This window comes from Ixodes scapularis, unplaced genomic scaffold (genome assembly GCF_016920785.2).
Source record: "Ixodes scapularis isolate PalLabHiFi unplaced genomic scaffold, ASM1692078v2 PGA_scaffold4__175_contigs__length_147842914, whole genome shotgun sequence".
In the NCBI taxonomy this organism is placed as follows: Eukaryota; Metazoa; Arthropoda; class Arachnida; order Ixodida; family Ixodidae; genus Ixodes; species Ixodes scapularis.
In genome coordinates, this window is record NW_024609879.1 from 94,996,934 (window position 1) to 95,015,859 (window position 18,926).

General features: G+C 43.9%; 1 protein-coding gene across 1 annotated transcript in view; it reads left to right on the top strand.

The window, feature by feature from the left end:
- Positions 1-701: 701 nt before the first annotated feature.
- Positions 702-18,926, top strand: part of LOC8043435 (solute carrier family 26 member 6) — a 100,839-nt gene continuing 82,614 nt past the window's right edge. Inside the window, exon 1 of the mRNA XM_040222974.3 lies at positions 702-754. The gene's annotated coding sequence lies outside the window, so the exon portion shown is untranslated. The remainder of the gene's footprint in view (positions 755-18,926) is intronic.

The following is an 18,926-nucleotide window of genomic DNA, read 5'->3' on the forward strand; positions in this document are numbered from 1 at the left end:
AGACTTGTGCACAACACACTAGACGGCGGATCTGTTTTGGTAGAAAGCAATCCCGAACCTACAGCGTCATGCATTGCGCGCATACGCACAACGCATTTCGGAAAACTGATTCATTCTGTATAGTAAGCGTATCCTATACTTCGTTTCGCCCTACAGTGAACTACAGCCAAAGCTGCGGGCCTCAGCGTCCAATCACGAGCTAGTTAGAAACCACCTCATGTGCTGCCCACACGTAGGGATCAGCCTGCCGCTTCTGTGAGGACGAAGGAGTAATATAGCACACGGATTTACACTGACTCGTGATTAGACCTGAGATTGGTAGCTGCGACTGTGCTCCGTCTTAAGGGGTGTCCAAACAGGACACTACAAAACGCACGACTCCGACAAATCGTGAAAATTGAAGCGGGCGCGAAGCGGGCGCGTCCGCTTCAATTTTCACGATTTGTCGGAGTCGTGCGTTTTGTACTGTCCTGTTTGGACACCCCTTTAGGGCCAGACGTTGTGTAGTTTCCCGACAGTGCACCTTGATGCCCATCTAGTTGGATTGTTGATAACAGATTAATTGTTCGAGTCTTCGCGAGTGGCACAAAAATAATGTTCCTTGTACTTTAGAGAACGCTATATTGCAATACCGTTTCATCTTTATCAATTTATATCTCCGTGCACCATAATAAGTTTTTTTTTGTTCTTTTTTTTTTTCAGACAACGTTTTTTGGAAGGTTACCGATTTCCTGTGGAGCTGGATAAAACACCGGTAAGTTAATCTTTTTACCTGCATTTTGTTAATCTGCAAGAGTGTGGCTGCACTACATTTTTGATTGATTTATGTTGCTTGCTAGTTTTATTGTTATTTGCATTTTGAAAATAATTATTGCTGAGCACGTTCTACAATTGTACAACTCTCTCATTGTGCCACATTGCAGACCACGATTGGTTGCTTATTGGCACAAATAAAGGCTTGATGATGATGATGATGTTTATACTCCGATTGGGACCGATAGCGTTAAACGAGGTAATTTAAAATTTTTGACGATACTGAACCCAACTTTCGCTAGAAGTGACAAAAAGAATTTGTTTGATAATACTTAGATGACTCATCTTTGCATTTTATCGAAAAATTAAAGACTCGTAAAGCGAATAAATATATAATAACCGGTGAATATTGGAGAAATTATGAAACGAAATTTCGTGGCAATAGATCTATCAGCCGAAATCCTCTGGATATTCCTAGTAATGCAATACGGAGCTTTATAATCGTGTACGGATCTCATGCAAATTTGGCATAGACCCAGAAGTATCAATAGAAGCTGAGGGTTTCAAGTTTCAGCCCCTGACGACTAACGCCATCTATGAAGACGCTTCGTAACTACCTGTCGTAATATATATATATATATAAGATTTCCAAGAGCTGTATCTCGGAGAGCCGCAGATGATAATGTACCTAGGTGTCTATATACGGGCGGAATATTAAGTGTTTAGCTTCTTTAGCCATTTATGATATGCGTTCACAAAGTGTAAATCCAGTTGGTTATTTTTTTCTTCTGTCTCCTTATCGCTTTTGATGTCCGGCATTATTTCGCCTATTTCCATGCTCCATGCAAAGTCAGGCAGGCAAACGTGGGTTCTAAAGGAGGCTTACGACTGTTTTTATTGAAACTAACACAACTTTACGGCGTTCCGTAAAACTATCAATTTATACGCAGTTCTAGGTTTCGGTGTATTATGGGAGCGCATCTCTGCACCCGTGGTCCTGCTACCCAGTGGCCGAAACGCGCAACACACGTGACGTGCGCCACACTTCCCTTCATCCTACGAAGGCGAGGTGATGGCTTCGCTCCCCGACAACCGGAGAGCAGGATCGGGGGCGCAAAGATGCGTTCCGATAAGAAACCGAAACCTAGAAACGCGTCCAAGCTGAGCGATTTCTTCAGAACGCCATAAAATGCTGCCCCTGCCTTACATATTTCTAAAAAAAAGTTGATTTAGTGGTTGTTGATGACGCTTAGCAAGTTTCTAATTGGAACCATACGTCCATTTTCACAAATTGAAAAGTTAATTAACAAATTATGCTTAATTAGACGACTCATCGTTAAGACTAGTCTCTTATAGTATGTCCCTCTGACCGTATAACTCACGTACGTAAACCATATATATAATATATTTTTTCCCCAATTTACAATGTGGAATTTTTTTTTTTCTTTTTGCGATTTAGCAGTGCGTTGTCGCTTGGGTGGCAAAGAAAACGAAAGGAAACAGCACAGTGGAAGCTGCGGTACTTGACGTTTGAACTGCCAAAATCGCGAGCAAAATCGTACTATGTGAGCCAGGCTTTAAAGTGTACTCTATTAATTAAGTATCACGGATATTCCCAGTTGAAGAATGACCACAGATTTTTTCTAATATAAATATAGTACTCATCTCAAAGGTGAAGACCTCACACGGTGCAATTTTGAGCAAAGTGTGCTCGGCGCCGAGAAGCAGACTTGTACGGTAGTTATCACAAGTAATCAAATCACTTACAATATATTACCCCGGGGATTAATTTCGTAATCATTCGAATACGTTTATTAGAGAATAATCACGAGAGTAACCTTACTACTTTTGAAAGTTCTAAAAATTCTCGTTACTATTTTTTCCAATTCCTAATGGCGCACTTTGAACAAGTTTCTGCCAAGGAGTCCTCGAACCAGTCTCCGACAGGGAAGTGTTTACAAATGTTGGAGGATTAAGAATATCAGTAGTTTCGGTGATTCTAATTCAATAATGGACGGCACTAAATACCTGCGTACAAACCGACAGAAAATTTTGTTATATTAAAAATTTGAAGTAATTGAAAACGTAACGGTAACTTTTCAACTAAAGGGCAATTTCTTTTATCCTCAAGTAATCAAGTAACCGAATTGAATGCTTTTTACTCGAGAGTAATTGTAATTGTAATCAATAATTTTTTTTTCAAGTTCAAGACTGGTCAGTAGAAGGCGTATAGCCGCTACCATTCATTCGACTAAAAGCGTTGACAATGCTGAGGCCTATTTTGCATAAAAGCAAAAAGACCTCGTTGAAATTCGCGGAACGTCTCGAAACCGGCTATAAAAAAAAAATTAATAGCTAAAAGTGCCGTTTGTTGTTTCTATAATTATTTCTAGAAGAAAGAATAAAGCAGGAAGAGGTATTTCTGTTTCGTCCTCTTATAAGTGTACACTTATACCAACACGCTCGTTACGAATATAATGATCACCCAATACTTCTAAAGGGCTTTAAAAGGGTGACAAAATAGGTGAAAATAGTCATCCTAAATGAGCACTACATCCTAAATTAACTCTAAAAAGTTTAAATAAATCTAAATTACTAAAGAATATAAGAATATAAATTATGTATCTAGAATGAGAAGTATAGAGAAGGGGGGGGGGGGGGGGGGGGGTCCCTCAAACATGGGTCACGTAGAGGCGCAGTTCTCAGTCGGTCAGATGCTTCACAGTTCTCCATTTGACCACCAAACCTATATTGCTCGTCTATTGTACGCGAGCCAAAAGCCAATGCCTTTCTGAATCCAGCTTCTTGGCCGGCTTGCTAGAACATGGCTAGAATCAGCGCCATAGCTGAGATTGCGTCAAAGAAAGCACTGCTGAAGCTAGCGCACGGGCGGAGTGGCTCGCGAAATCATAGAGTTATTCTAATGTACGCTAGAAGTTCAACTAGCGCTAGTGTGCTGCGGCAAAATGAAGCAGATAACATCTAATCGGAAAGTTGACTTCTGATAAAGCATTTTTATGGAAAAAAAACGAGTGCATTTTCTCCCTGCGATTGATTATAAGAGCAAATATCACGAATAACTCGTACACTCTAAGAAATGCCTGCGCGTCTACTTACCCGCAAAACACTGTAAGAGCCAATCTCTGCGATCTACGAAATCAGCTCAGCGAATGATGAGGCGTAACATCTGTTTAGACGTCAAAATGAAGTCTGCGCTGTGGAATTACGCAATGCAAGCATAACGCTTTGCATTGCGTAATGCCACAGCGCAGACTTCATTATGGAAACCAAAATTCTCGCTGTGCCCGAGATCACCCTGATAAGGGAGCGTTAAACAGATGGCGAAAAGGGGAAGCCAAACCGGGAAATGAAGCCGGGTGAACGAGAGGGCAAAGGCCAGGACCGTCTAAAGTTCGTGGATTAATTTCGTTCATCCCCTCTTCATTTCTCTGTTTTCCTCCCCCTTTTCGCCATCTCTTGCAGAACCCCTTATCGGGGTGATCTTGGGCACAGCGAGAATTTCGTTTCCATAATCAGACGTCGTTGCTAAATGAAAGTTATTGGCTCGAACTCGTCCTTCGTATTTTTTATTCTTTTAATTTTAAGTATCTACATTTCAACACGCTCGCCTCAATCAGTTGCCAACTGATGGATCTAAGAACTTTGGTCTCATCTATGACGCTGATAATAGCAAGCCAGCCCCATGGCATTCGGATCGTGTGATCGACCTATACATCGTGATATCGACTCGCAATCTTCTCGAAAAGGAATCGCGAGTGCCGGTGCATAGTCAATGATTCAATCCTAGCTCTAACTTTCGCAAGGGTCTTCACTGAACGTGAAGTCACCAAGTTAGAACGAGGAATTCTTTGGCAACCTCGCAACGCTAAGACAGCCGATCAAAGCGACTGTATTACTCTACCCTTGGCACAAGAAAAAGGTTGCCAAAGTACACCTTAGTTTCCTTATTTTTGTTCGTATTTTTTTTTTATTTCTCGCGTTACGCTGTTGTACGTGTGGCGTCATAAAATCAGTGTCCTCCAGGTGGACTGTAAACCTGCGAAGCTCAACACAAACGCAACACACGCACTGCAGTCATAAAAGTCTTCGGCGTTATCGGTTCGTGGGCGACTGTACCACACTCATTTCTAAAAACAAACCAAAACGAAAATGACGTAGACCTGAATATGCAAAGAGCGGAAATACACAGCTAGCTGTCCTTCGTGTACGTTTTATAAGCAGTGCAGACTGGGATGTGCGCCGCGTTACACTCGATGGCGCAACTTCCATCTGATCTTACGAAGGAATCCGACCTTTGTTACGCCGTAGTTTATTCAGTCTCGGAAAACGACCATCTTTAAGGACCGTATAGCGAGCGCGCACGGTGGACAATAACGAGCGATAAGCGGATTGTACTTTTCATAAAAGAGGAGGCGCTCGTGGCCTTTTGGCAATAGAAGGTCGTTATCGGCGGGACAGGTCGGTATTTATTAAAAAGCTCAGAACGCTCTTCTCGAGATTAAAATTTGTGGATGCGCATCTCTTTGGTTTTCAGGATCACTTAGGAATGAAAAATGTTCCGTAAAACCGTAAAGGATCGGTCATGACTTATGTCTCGCAGTGTCTCTCCGTGCTGCATCTAAGAAGGGCCACTCTTTTTGCCGTTCGGCGATGCGATAATCGGGTATAACGAAGGTTGGGAGTTGGAAGTTAGGTTGCTTCTAATATAATTAGAATTCGTTCGCAAGGTTAATACGGTATGACCCCGTAATGTCTTGTGTTTCTTTGGTCATCTTTTTATTTTTTATGAGTAAAAGTTTAAGGATTTTAGAGGGAATAAGTAATTTCATGTTAAGCTAAACGAGCGGATCCCAAACCATATACCGTAACCAAAACAACAACAACAACAGCAACGTTTTGACGGTTGGTTAGAAAAAGCGGTCGCAATACCGGGCATCCCCCGTTCATTTCTAGATATATTTTCGGATCTGGTCAGCGAACAAGAATGCAGTATACTTATACAACCGAGTATCTGCACGTTAAAATATTTCCAGAAGGGTTCCCGGATAGCACCTCAGATGCAGGCGGTATCAGCGGAAGTTTAACATATTTAATACGAATCAGAAAATATTGCGTCACCCTTGTGACAGAGAGTGGAAAAAACTTGGGGGTGGAAGAGACATTTTTCTGGTCCTTTTAGCCTCGTGTTTTATACATTATAATCAACACCAGCTCACCTGCGCATTCAAAGTACAGTGTTCGAAAGATTGTTCGAACATAGAATTAATAAAAATAAGATAGCATACTGAGCGACCATGCGCCCACGAATGATTCCAAAGATTACGAATATACACTCTAAAAAAAGCCCGTACGTCTACTTCCCCGCACAACATTGGGAGAGCCAATCACCGCAACTTACGGAGGCAGCTCAGCGAATGACGATGCCGAAACATATGTTGAGACCCAAAAACTCAGTCTCGATTGCATTGCTTAATGTCACAGCTCAGACTCTGTTTTTGGGTGTAAGAATATGTGTCGGCATCGTCATTCGCTGAGCTGCCTCTGTAAGTTGCGGTGATTGGCTCTCCAAGTGTTGTGCGGGGGAGTAGACACACAGACTTTTTTTAGAGTGTACACTCTAAAAAAAGTCTGTGTGTCTACTCCCCCACACAACACTTGGAGAGCCAATCATCGTAACTTACGGAGTCTGCTCAGCGAATGACAATGCCGAAACATATGTTTAGACCGAAAAACGCAGTCTGAGTTGTGAGATTAAGCAATGCAAAACGTTACGCTTGCATTGATTAATGTCACAACTCAGCCTGCGTTTTTTGGTCTAAACATACGTTTCGTCATTTTCGTTCGCTGATCTGCCTCCGTAAGTTGCGGTGATTGGCTCTCCGAGTGTTGTGCGGGAAAGCAGACCCACGGGCTTTTTTTTTAGAGTGTAGCGTCACGTTCAACCAAAGCAACAAGCGGCAAACACCGCTTATAGTCATCCGGAATGCACACTGTTAACAACATTCTTCTTTCTTTTTTTTTTTTTTCGAGTGTCATCATCAGGTTGCCACATAACACATTGCGGTAGAGTTTTCTCGGGTTGCCCGAATATCTGGTTTGTTTTTGTTGACGGACAAAAACAGGTGATCATGGAAACGCAGTTTTTAGTAGACATTCGAAGCGTCATGAATCTCTTCCCGTACAAAAAGCCACGAAGGCTGCTCGCAAACAGCGGCTCCGTTTCGTAACCGAACGACGTCAGACGCGTTCCAGCGAAACACGACCAAAGCGGCCACAAAATGCGAGGTCAAAAGAGCGGAAGCCCGCGGGGTTATCTCCGTTATTTCTGGGAAGGCTAACGGAGGACGGGCTGTTTTTTATATATATGAGGCAGTCAATCGTCATGGCGCGTATTGATCGCTGCAGATATCAAGGCGACGATAGAAAGCAGAATTTAGCGTCAGCCAGCTTTCCTTTTTTTTCTTGTTGTTCCTAACAGGGAGCGGGCGCCGGTTCGGTACCGGTTCTGCACGTGGCACGCCAGACCGAGCTCAAAGTACTCTCGGCTCCGCGTCCATGCCAGGCCTCGTATCTGATCTTGGCCAACTCTGACGTGAGCACTGAAAAGAGAGAGAGAGAGGAAAACGTGTCTAGCCTATGGCTCTGTGGGAAGAGAGGATACTGAATGTCTTTCTTAGAGATTTTTTTTAAGAAACAAAAAAAGCTTGAATATTATCATCGAAATTGCCGATCTCTAGCCAGGGTCGTATTAAGACGTACGTCGTGACTGGCCCGCGGGCACGCTGACGTTCTAGTTGGCGCCGCATTGTGCATGCACTGAACTGAACGACTTTGTGAAGAATGTTGCATGACCTCGGGCACATCGAGCTGATGTTTACGAGTCTACGGTGTTGTTAATATGCGTGGGATATATATATATATTATTTCGACGTTTGTGACGTCGCTTCCGTAAAACGTCGAAATAGTGGCTTTATTATTTCGACGTCACACTTCAATGCAGCCGCCGCGGTGGTAGTGGTGGTAGCCGTTTCGTGGTTTCGTTTTGTTTAGTTTCTGATGGTGCTGTCGGTGTTGCGTTGATGTTTTGACAGATTCATGCGTTGCTTACCTAAGAGGTTTCGGTCCATAGTAGGCAGTGCAAATGTCTGATTCAGCGTGCGTGTGGTACTGGCTGGGCAGTTCATTCTTTCGGACGTAACACGCCCGGCGACGATTTTCTGTGCGTTCTGAGCTCGCATGTCATGTCGGCACGGGTCTCACTTAGAACTTTGTAATCTACAACAAAAGCGAGCTGGATATTCTTCTGCCTTGCCTGCACGTAACAAATGTAGGTGCGTACACTACGTAACACTGGGAAATTTGGCACGATTTTTGTCTCCAAATCGTGCAAGCACGTCTTCGTCGTATTGTCGTATGGTTGCAGTCTCGCTTTGCATCTACCTCCCGCCGTTTTTAACCGGGTTTCGTGAGTTCGTTGTTTAGTTTAGATTTGCCGTTTGGTTCGGGTATAACGAGCGGGTTAACCACGAAACGACCGGGATGTTAAATTAAAGGTTGTGAATGCAAACATTGCTTCCTTGATGTTTCTTGACCGGTGCGAACGAAGAAAGGTTTCGGGCGCGGTTGTACGAAATACACGCATTTTCCGATCAACTACAAATGTTATAACTTGGCCATTTAGCTCCTTTGTTTATATAAAACACGTGAAATGAATCATAGAAAGCAGTGGTAATGCATTCTGTAATGTTGAGCACAACCAAGCAAACGTTACGTACGGCCTGAAATAGCTAATGTATTTACTTCGAAAAAGTTTCTCTCTTGCTTTTTACATTATTTAAAGGGTCTTTGAGAACATCAGCTGACTGCATGACATTTCGTTTCGAAAAATGCGTGTCGACTAGGCCACCTGCGACTCGCGGTAAAAAAAAGAATATATATATATATATATATATATATATATATATATATATAATTTTTTTTTCCTTAGACTATAGTTGATTGTTTTCCACTATGTGCTCCGAAGCTCGCTCTGAAGTTCTAAGTTTGAGGCGTCAATATAACGACCATAATATTTTTACGGAGGACGTCAAAACGTATTTGAAAATATTTCCCCATTTTCAGGAAGTGGCGTCACGGATGTCAAAATAATATTGAAAATTATTGTGAAAGTGAACGTCGGAAGAGTCACTACCTTTTGGGTACTCCCGGCATGGCGTACCTAAAATGAGTCCTGTCGTAAAGGAAAAGAAAAAGACGCACAGTTTCAAGAAACCTCTCCATCACGCGGCTTTCCTGAGCGAGGCTCATGGCGGCAGGATGCTCAAAAACAACGCTTGGTCGGCGAGAAAAGCGTTGCCACGGCATCGCACGTCACTGAATGCGGTGCCTCTGATTGGCCTCCTCTTGTTTGCGGCGCGCGGCACGCGGCAAAAAATAGCATCGCAGCTCATTCGTGTCGCGGGAAAAAATCTGTCCGCAGAGCAGGTTCTGCGTCAAAGCGGCACGCGGCGCGCGGCATTCTGCCGCGTTCCGCCGCCTTTCGCTGCGTTTTGCCACTAGTGTGACCGTGCCTTTAGACCTCCTATGACCTCCCGGAGTTCGTTAAGCATTTCAGAGGGATTCCAGACTAGTATAAGTGGAATTTCTAATTTTTATAAACTTTTTTTAAACATATTTCTGGAATTATTCGCGCAAACCACCAACATGAAATCTGTTTTTCGTAGAATTATAAAATGCTCGGAATTTGTATTGGCTAAACTACACAATATTTTATGCTAACGCCTTCGGTGTATCCTCCCTGCAAGGTTCTGAGGGCCGACTTGCTCACACTAAACGAACTAAAAATCTTGAGGGTCCTAAATACAGGGGCGCAAAAACTGCACATACGGGGCACAGTCCGCTCGTGTGTCGGCACATTTCTTTACGTAAGATTCAATCAAGATGGCCTGAAAATGCAGCTCAGCAGCCGGCATACAAGCAAGCGCACAAATAGTGACGTCAACATAATTCACTGTGGTTAATCGACACTATGATACAAAATTAAAATCTCCCATTCGCAATTAGACTACAATAAAGCCTCATTGGACGTCTTCAAGTCCGCAGTAAATCAGCTTTGCTTGTAGTATATTTAGCTCGAAACGTGTCAGCCACCTCATATACGTTTGGCCAGATTTATCGCTGCGCGGAACGGTTCTGACCGTCTATTTGAAACTGACAACAAGGACAAAACAGACTCGTAATTATTGCATCAATGTTAGGATGAACATGTTCCTCAAGGTAGAAAACGGGACATCCCAGCGGGCCGGTGGGGGTGGGGGGGGGTTGTAAGATTGAGATCGGGAGAAAAATTTAATGAAATGACTGCTCTCATTTCAAAACGTTACCATATTGCACTAACCCTCTATGGTCTAGGGAACCGTCACACTATTTCGCGTCCTTCTTTGGTGTGAGCGTATTTTGCCGACGACTGAAGTTTCCTAAGCAGGACTTTATCCTGAAAGACTCTGTTGTACAGGTCTGCGCACTTATATAGAGAAAACAAAAATAAAGATCATGTCCCAAAAACGGGTCATGATTTTTTATTGGGACAAAAAGACGAAGGCAGAAGTGAACCTCAAAAACGGGACGTCTGGTCACCCTAATCAATGTGATTAGCATAGATGTTGCGTTTTCTGCTTACTAGAGGTGTTTGTAACTTCATTCAATACCAGCTCTTTTCCAGTCTCAATACGAAGAAAGCAGAACACGGAGAGGGGACAGAGACAGTGTTTTGCTTTCTTCGTATTGAGTATTAATCCAATACGCTCGTCAAAACGCACCCTTTTCCAGGTTTCGTTTTTTCGATCGCTGCTGCCAGTTCTATTTCTGGGCCACCACAGATTTTATTGTCTCGTAAGAATTTAGGTCGAAACCTAGAAATAACTATACAGTGGTGATAAAGCATTATGTTTTAAAGAATGCAGTGTACGCTTACTCAATCACAAATGTTTGCGATCGCTCCTTGTATTTTCTACACTTAGAACAAAACTGAAACTTCAACGCATTATGCATGCGGTGTCATGGACACCGACTTGGGTACATTTCGGAATATCCACTTATATCGATGTAGCCTTCAATTTGCTATTCGCAAACCATAATAAATATCAAGTAGTAGTTAGAAAACTGTATCTGTTAAAGCGAAGGCTATTATATCGGACTTATAAATGCACGAAAATCGGCTACTTGTTGGTTCGCCAGTAAATAACATCAATCACTCTCCATCGGCTTCAAAAATGTGCATAAGTCTTGATTGTAAACCTTTCCGTGCAAACATATTTTATTTCTAATTAAAAAATTATATTTTATTATTGTTGTTGTTTATAAACAACAACCAAATATACGCGGCTGGAAACCAATGCCCTTCTGCACCCCAGCAGATATAAAATTCCTGCCAGGCCTTTCGCGAGGCTACAATAATCGGGCATCTTACAGAATTTAGCCATCAGTACCATCGTCTTCCGAACGAAGCTGTCATTTATGCGCGGAGGGGCGGAAGCGAGCAAATCAGTTTTGTTTTAAGTTCGTTCAGAATGTTGAGAAAAAACGTGACCGTGCTAAACAAGAAGGCTGTCATCGACAACTCGACAAGCATATGGTGTGGCTCGCTCTGTATTTGTTCTCGCATAGCTGTATATTTCCTTGTCGCATTCTAACAATAAAACACGAGAGAAGGTAGCAGATAAGAATATGTTCTCTTGAGATCGGTGCACTCGGCGCTGCGTGAAGGCGCAAATATAAATAAGATACACATAATAAACGAGTTCGGAAACAGAAGGAAAGCAACTTAATGAGCTTTAAAGCTCGGTAAATCATACAAGATGATGTCCTCGTGGTTTGATAACCGTGGTTGTATGAGGCATGTAACTGCTAAGCATCATCAAGGATAAGTTGTGTTAATCGCTGCCGTTTCGTGACAGCATTTGCTGACGCTCGGCGTTATTCGCCACAGCATGGTGAAGACGTGCATGATAATTTGTACTTTGGCGAACCGTTACACATTACAGTAAAAAAAAAAAAAAGAAAACAAAAAGAAAATGAAGATTACAAGGGCTAGTAGGATAGGGCAGCGCAGTGTCTGTGGCTAGAGTTTCTCGAAATGCTCCCCTGAAGGGGGACCAGAGTTGCGCATTTGTTTCTTCCAGCTATAGACCACGGCGCTTTTTGCCGAGATCGATCACGTGAGGAGCAAAGCATCCAGGGCCGTGCAGGAAAGCCGGCGCTACGGCCACCCACTGACGATGAATGGGCAACTCTACTACCGTACGAACCCTATCTGTGACCTCCTTCTACTATCCCCCCCCCCCCCCCCCCCTGCGTTCTTCGCGCTGTGTTTCGATATTTGTAACTTGCGTCATTGAGACAAACCAGTCATAGCGGACGCCTGGCTAGCCCTACATCGGAAGAACCCGGTTCCCTATTCCGGCACACGGCAAATACAAAACGAATAGCAGCCCAGTTTGGTGTCCCGAACGCCGTAACAGCCCCAAGCCGGTTCCAAGTCGTTCTTGTCGAGTCCGTGTGCGCCTCGAGGAAGGTGACCTCCAGACGGTTTACGCCTGTCCTTGGAGTCGAGTCACGAGACTTGTTGTTTTCCTCACGTTTCCTGTCGCGCATTACCCGCTTTACGACGTGATATCAGGTTCATGCACGAGCCAAGTGCCCTGCTGCTTGCTGTCGCCGTCCCAAGTTGAGACGCCGGTTCCCAACATTACTTTGTCTTCTGTCATCTTACTGCGGCCCGGGCTACGAGCCAGCCGGTCCGATCCCGTTTCTAGAATGTGCTTCATTACTGCGATGTCACTAGTCAGAATAACTAATCAACTGAGTCATTTCGAACGAGCCGCCACACCTCAAGGTAACAGAAAGATAGTTCAGAAACAGAGCTCGCCTTGTCCATCCGTGCGTCTTGTTTTCTTTCATTCTCTAGTCTGGCGAAACACTTTCGAAATGCCCATTTGCATACGTGATTTGGCTTTGGCTCTTCAATTGCTATCAACAAAATACTGTTTGGCACAGCTGCAAAAGGCTCGCCTCGGCGCCATCTTTAAAATGCTCGTTTGGCTTCTGTCGACTGAACGTCGTGCATCGAAGTGGCGTGATGCATTCTCAAAGTATTTTTGGCTCAGTTGGGTTGGATTTTTTTTCTCGGACGCATTTTAAGTTTTAGTGAAGTCAGGTGTCCAAGAAGACGTGAAGGGTCTCGAGGTACTAGGGTTTTTTCCCCGCCTACGTCAGACACCTGTCTGGTCGAAAGGTATCACTAAACACTTGTAACTTTCCATTTTTTTTCTTTGCTAAGTGACTACAAATGAAAATAGGTTGCTGGATGCTAAATTCACCATATACTCAAGGCGGACCTAACATTAAATGTCGAACCAGTCAAGCGAGTTATGGAAAAGCGCACCGGGGTATAGCACTTAGAAAAGCGACACAGGTTGTTTACACCTATCTATTCATCAACACGCTGTCATGTATATATATATATTTTAATTCCAGGCTTCTTGTGTCCTTTCTACACAATACGGATTGTAATTGGAGCAGGCGCCGTACTTTCAGCATAAATACACTTTCGAAGGACGCCGTTCCAGGGCAACAAGCCTCCGCCCGTCAGTGACGCGGCATCCCTCATGAATTTCGAGTGGTTTTTTATAATCTCTCCTTTTTTTTTTCTTAACTGACTATTACACTGATCATCATATAAAAGCCCCACTCAGGCATAATCATCCTGATAGTGGACATTACACTTACTGAAGGACTACGATTGCTCCCTAAATAGTAATCCTAAGAGGATTTAGGGCAACCATGACTTGGAAGTTGGGCGTGTATACAGAGTGTGGTGAATCTGTTAGAGTATGGCGGGATTGGCTCACGCCATGTATGAAGGATGCATTCAGTGCCGGAGGACTACTATAGTCTTGAGTCATCAACGGGGACCACGTCTTGGTAATGCATGACCGCACACCGGTGCGATGCTCATCCAGGTGGAAACGGGCAAGGATTGAGCTCTGGAACCCTAGTTTTTTTCGCTCTACGTGCTCCGAACTGCAACACGCTAACACGCGAAGATACCTATCACCCCAGCCTCGGTTTTTTCCTAGACAGTCTATAAACGCACGCTGGGGAGCGTACCGGCAAGGAGGTTTGCCAGTCTCTAGATAAATGATCGACCTGACACTGACATGGTGGCGTTACTAACCGCCACCCAATTTGTCGAGTTCCCGCCGTGTCCACCCATCCATTCACCGGTAGAGACACGTCCGCTTATGGGGGTTTAGCGAGCGGTCACTCTTAAAGACGTCCGTACGTCTGCTTTACCGCAGAGCACCGGAATCCCTGCGATCCACCTAAAGAGGGCGCAAAATATTTTATAATCTATACATAAAAATCAAGTTCCAGATGTTATAGTGAACACGATGTGGGCATGTGGAGAGTCATGCCCAGCGCCGCATTCCTGACTTCAAGTTTAAATAAAAAGATATTGTTTCTTTTTCGCATTGCGGAGTGGCTTTTTTAGTGATTTGAGGTAAAGTAAACGCACGAGCATATTTTTACGGTGTGCGTCACCCAAAATTTGAGGGGGTTCCCTTCATTATTTTTTATCTCATCTCTTCGAGTGTATTCGTGTTCGTGAATGTATAAGTCGAATATTTGCGTTGTAGAGATTTTATAACCATTAACCATGAACATTCGCATAAACAAACGTAAACAAATAAACTAAGATCGCACATTTTATGTTCCTAAACATTACAGTCCAGCTTACTAACAAAACTTCGTACAAATAAAGCGAAGCATGGTAGCAAAGGTAAAGGTGAATTCTATTCATTCGGGAAGGTATCGTGTTCGGTTTATCGTCGGAAAAAGTAGCAGGTGTGTTCAGGTAAGGACGGCGTTAAGGGTGTCATGTCTATTGTTTTTATTTTCAATACAATTTTATAGCAAATTGAAAAACATGCCCACAGAATAGAACGAACCTTAATTTCGCAAAATACTACATTGTTTTTATTAAAAACAAATCGTGTGTGAGAGGAGGGGGGACAACGCTTTTACCGACTGCGCGTAGACGCAAATTTGAGGGCCACAGCAATAAAACAAATACAACTTTCTACGAGTAAATGTTTTTTATGTATGAAGCACGACAACCTTTTTATTATAATAAGTAAAATTTATTTCATTTGAGATTAGTTAAATAAAATGACAAACTTGGCCTTTTGCGCAACTCTTTCATATTTAGGCTCTGTTCAGATAAGACCATACACGCAAAACCGGACTGTTTCTTTTTGGTTTTTTTTTTGTTGGTTTTTTATATCTTACTCCTCAACATATGTAGGGAACATAATCAAAAAAGATTTTGTAAAATATAATAATATTTGAAGAGAGAAAACAAAATTAGAGAGCCAGAACGGTATATTTGATTTTTGAAGTTTTCGTTTGTGACATGTTTGGTGATACCTACGGCGCAAAATTAAAATATCAGAAATCTCAAATATTTTTATTCACGAAAGGTTATAAAATCTATTTTCACAAATAGTTACTGCGTGGTAGAGGTTATGTAAATCGCGTAAAAAATGCGAAAACATGGCTCCTTTGACGTTTTGCCACTAAATTGTTGAGCCGTTATCTAAAGAAATCGAATACCTACAACATTAAACTTTCTGTCCTAAGTTAGAAAATTAATATTAAAATTTCTTTCGAATGATATGTAAACCGTTGCTTTATATCAAAAGTTTAAATTTTTATAGAGCTCCAACTTGCCCTAAAGAACATAGCTAAAAAATTTAAAGAAGCAATTAAAAAAAAAATTGGGATTTTCTTGAAATTTGTAGTGAAAATTCTCCACAATACTATTGTGTTTATTAATTAAAAAAAAACAACGGTTTTCATCATTTTGTTTTCTTCAACGTTACGGCGCTGCAAAGTGTACCACGCCAGAATTTTCGCCCAAGGCCAGAGACGAGATGACTCTTTGATTCCGTGTATTTTATTGCTAGATATATTTTTGTTGAAAATAATCCCCGGAGAAGGGGAACAAGAGGGACAAAGCACAAACACAAATCTCCAAACATAGCTAGGTGACAAATCTCCAAACACAGCTAGGTGTTTGTCCTTTGTCCCTCTTGTTCCCCTTCTCCAGGGATTATTTTCATCATTCTTGTCCAGCTCGCTCGCACCTTTGCATTTAATTGCATTCTAATAATATTTTCGTGTTGTATTTGGGTATTGGGCTCAAGTTCAAGTATCGTAATGATAAAAAAATACCTGTATTGCTTGTCCTTCGAATTTATTTAACCAATTAGCCTGTTTTAGAGCGCAGCACTTAGGCGCCCGTTTCCGGCTTGAGCGACGTCGCCGTCGGTGTCGCCGTCGGCGTAACCAAGATCACCCCAAGGTCACGTGACCCCGAGGTCACGTGACCCTTTTTCGAGGTCACCCCAAGGTCACGTGACCCCCAAGGTGACACCCACGCGACCTTGGGGTCACGTGACCCCCCGAGTTCACGGAACCCCTTCCAGATTCACCTCAAGGTCACGTGACCCCCAAGGTGACCCCTGTGCTAGGAGCTATAGTCATCGCGAGGCGTGAGCAGGAAAAGACGACGATGAAGAAAAGGGAGGGGCGCTCGAGACAGATGATTAAATGGCTGATTCTAAACGGACGCTGGTTGAGTCCTAAGTTCCTGAGGCCCTGACAACACATGGTGTCAGAAGTGCGCCAAGGCGATATTGCCGGAGTAGGAGCTACGCAAGCAATGGCCACGTCCAGCTTCTTGTGTCAACTCCCCGAGCCGTACACCTTTGCGAACCCAGAAGAATGGACCTCGTGGAAACGCCGCTTCGAACGATTTCGAGTCGTCAGTGGTCTCGCTGCGAAGCCAGGAACAGAACAGGTGAATGCTCTCATCTACTTCATGGGGGATAAAGCGGATGATATCCTGCTGTCTCTCAGTTTACCTGAACAGCAAATGACAGACTACAGCGCCGTGCTCCAAGCCTTTGAGAACCACTTTGTCGTGAGACGGAATGTTGTTTATGAGCGAGCCACTTTCCATGGGAGATGTCAAAGAGAAGGAGAGTATGTCGAGGAGTTTATAACAGATCTGCACAAGCTTGCCAAGTTCTGCAACTTCGCCACACTCCACGACGAAATGATTCGAGACAGGATAGTGGTGGGACTTAAAGATCACAAGCTTTCTGAAAGACTGCAGCTTGATCCAGACTTGACGCTTGAAAAAGCAACAAACATGAAGCGACAGTCTGGGGTTGTGAAAGACCAACAGACCAGACTTCACGCGTCCAGTGGAACCAACGTGGATCGCCTTTACGTATCAAAGAAGGCCCCTTCGAAAAAAGCCAATCGCGGAGGAAGATTGGGTGAGAAGACAGTACCCCACTCTACTCAGTTTCAAGCACCGACTGGACACTGCTCACGCTGTGGCAAGAGTCAGCATTCGAAAGAACAGTGTCCGGCACGAAAGGCGATTTGCAACAGATGTCGCATAATTGGACATTACACCGGCCAATGCCGAAACTCCGCAGCGCTGAACCAAGTTTCCAGTACAGAGACTGCATTCCTTGGAGTCATCGAATGCGAAAACAGTCAACGGTGGACGGCGACAGTGCAAGTTGGCGAGGTGAAAATCGTCTTCAAGGTCGACACTGGCGCCGACGTGACAGTCATTCCGACAGAGACGTACATAGCGTCTTTTTCAGCGACGTCCCTGCAGAGGCCCACGAAGATCCTAAAGGGTCCCGGTCGCCATGAACTAGACGTGCTGGGAATGATCACGAAGTATATGACCTACGGAACCAAGTCGACAAAAGCGGACCCGTACGTTGTTAACGACTTGGATGAAGCTCTTCTTTCGAGAGATGCCAGTGAGAAGCTGGGAATCGTCCAAAAGGTCTGCGATGTTGCGACTTTACGTACTGGAGACGTCAAGCCGGAAAGTGAGTTTCCCAAACTTTTTTCTGGGCTGGGACACGTGAAAGAAGCTTACAAAATTGAGCTACGAGATGACGCAGTTCCCTTTGCACTGATGACGCCTCGGAGAGTAGCCATTCCCTTGCTAGGCAAGACAAAGGAGAAGCTTGAGGAAATGTTCAAGATGCAAGTAATAGAATCCGTGGAAGAGCCAACAGAGTGGTGCTCTGGGATGGTTATAGTCGCAAAATCCAATGGAGACGTGCGCATCTGCGTAGATTTGACCAGGCTAAACAAGTACGTGAAAAGAGAAGTGCATCCTTTGCCAATTGGAGAACACGTGCTGGGACAACTCGCTGGAGCGAAATATTTCTCTAAGATTGATGCCAACTCCGGATTTTGGCAGTTTGAACTAGCCGAAGAGTCTCAACACATGACGACGTTCATAACACCTTTTGGAAGGTTCAGGTTCCAGAGATTGCCCTTCGGCATCACATCAGCACCGGAGTTTTTCCAGAAAAAGACGACACAGTTTCTCGAAGGTCTGCAAGGGGTCCTGTGCAACATGGACGACGTCCTTATCTACGGAAGCACTCTAGAAGAGCATCATGAGAGGCTTCGTAATGTTCTCCAACGACTCCAGGACAGGGGAATGACCCTAAACGCGGAGGGATGCGAATTTTTCGTTAAGCAAGTTAAGTTCCTTGGAAACATCATCGACCAGGCGGGTATCCGACCAGACCCATACAAGATCAGAGCAATTGTCGATATGAAAGTGCCGTCAAATGTGTCTGAACTAAGAAGTTTCTTCGGAATGGTAAACTACCTAACGAAGTTCGTTCCAGGCATGCCAGAGATTGCCTACCCGCTAAACTGCCTACTAAGCACAAAAAACGAGTGGATCTGGACAAGCGAACAACAAAGAAGTTTCGACCAGTTGAAGAACGCATTGACAAGAAGTGCAGTGTTGGCACATTACGACCCAGGGAAGCACACAATCATTTCGACTGATGCTTCATCGTATGGGCTAGGAGCGGTACTGCGCCAACAACAAGAAGATGGAACGTACCGACCCGTCGCCTATGCCTCAAGGACTTTGACTGAAACCGAAAGGAGGTATGCGCAAGTGGAGAAAGAAGGCCTGGGGGTCGTGTGGGCATGTGAAATGTTCCAAGATTTTATAACCGGACTTCACG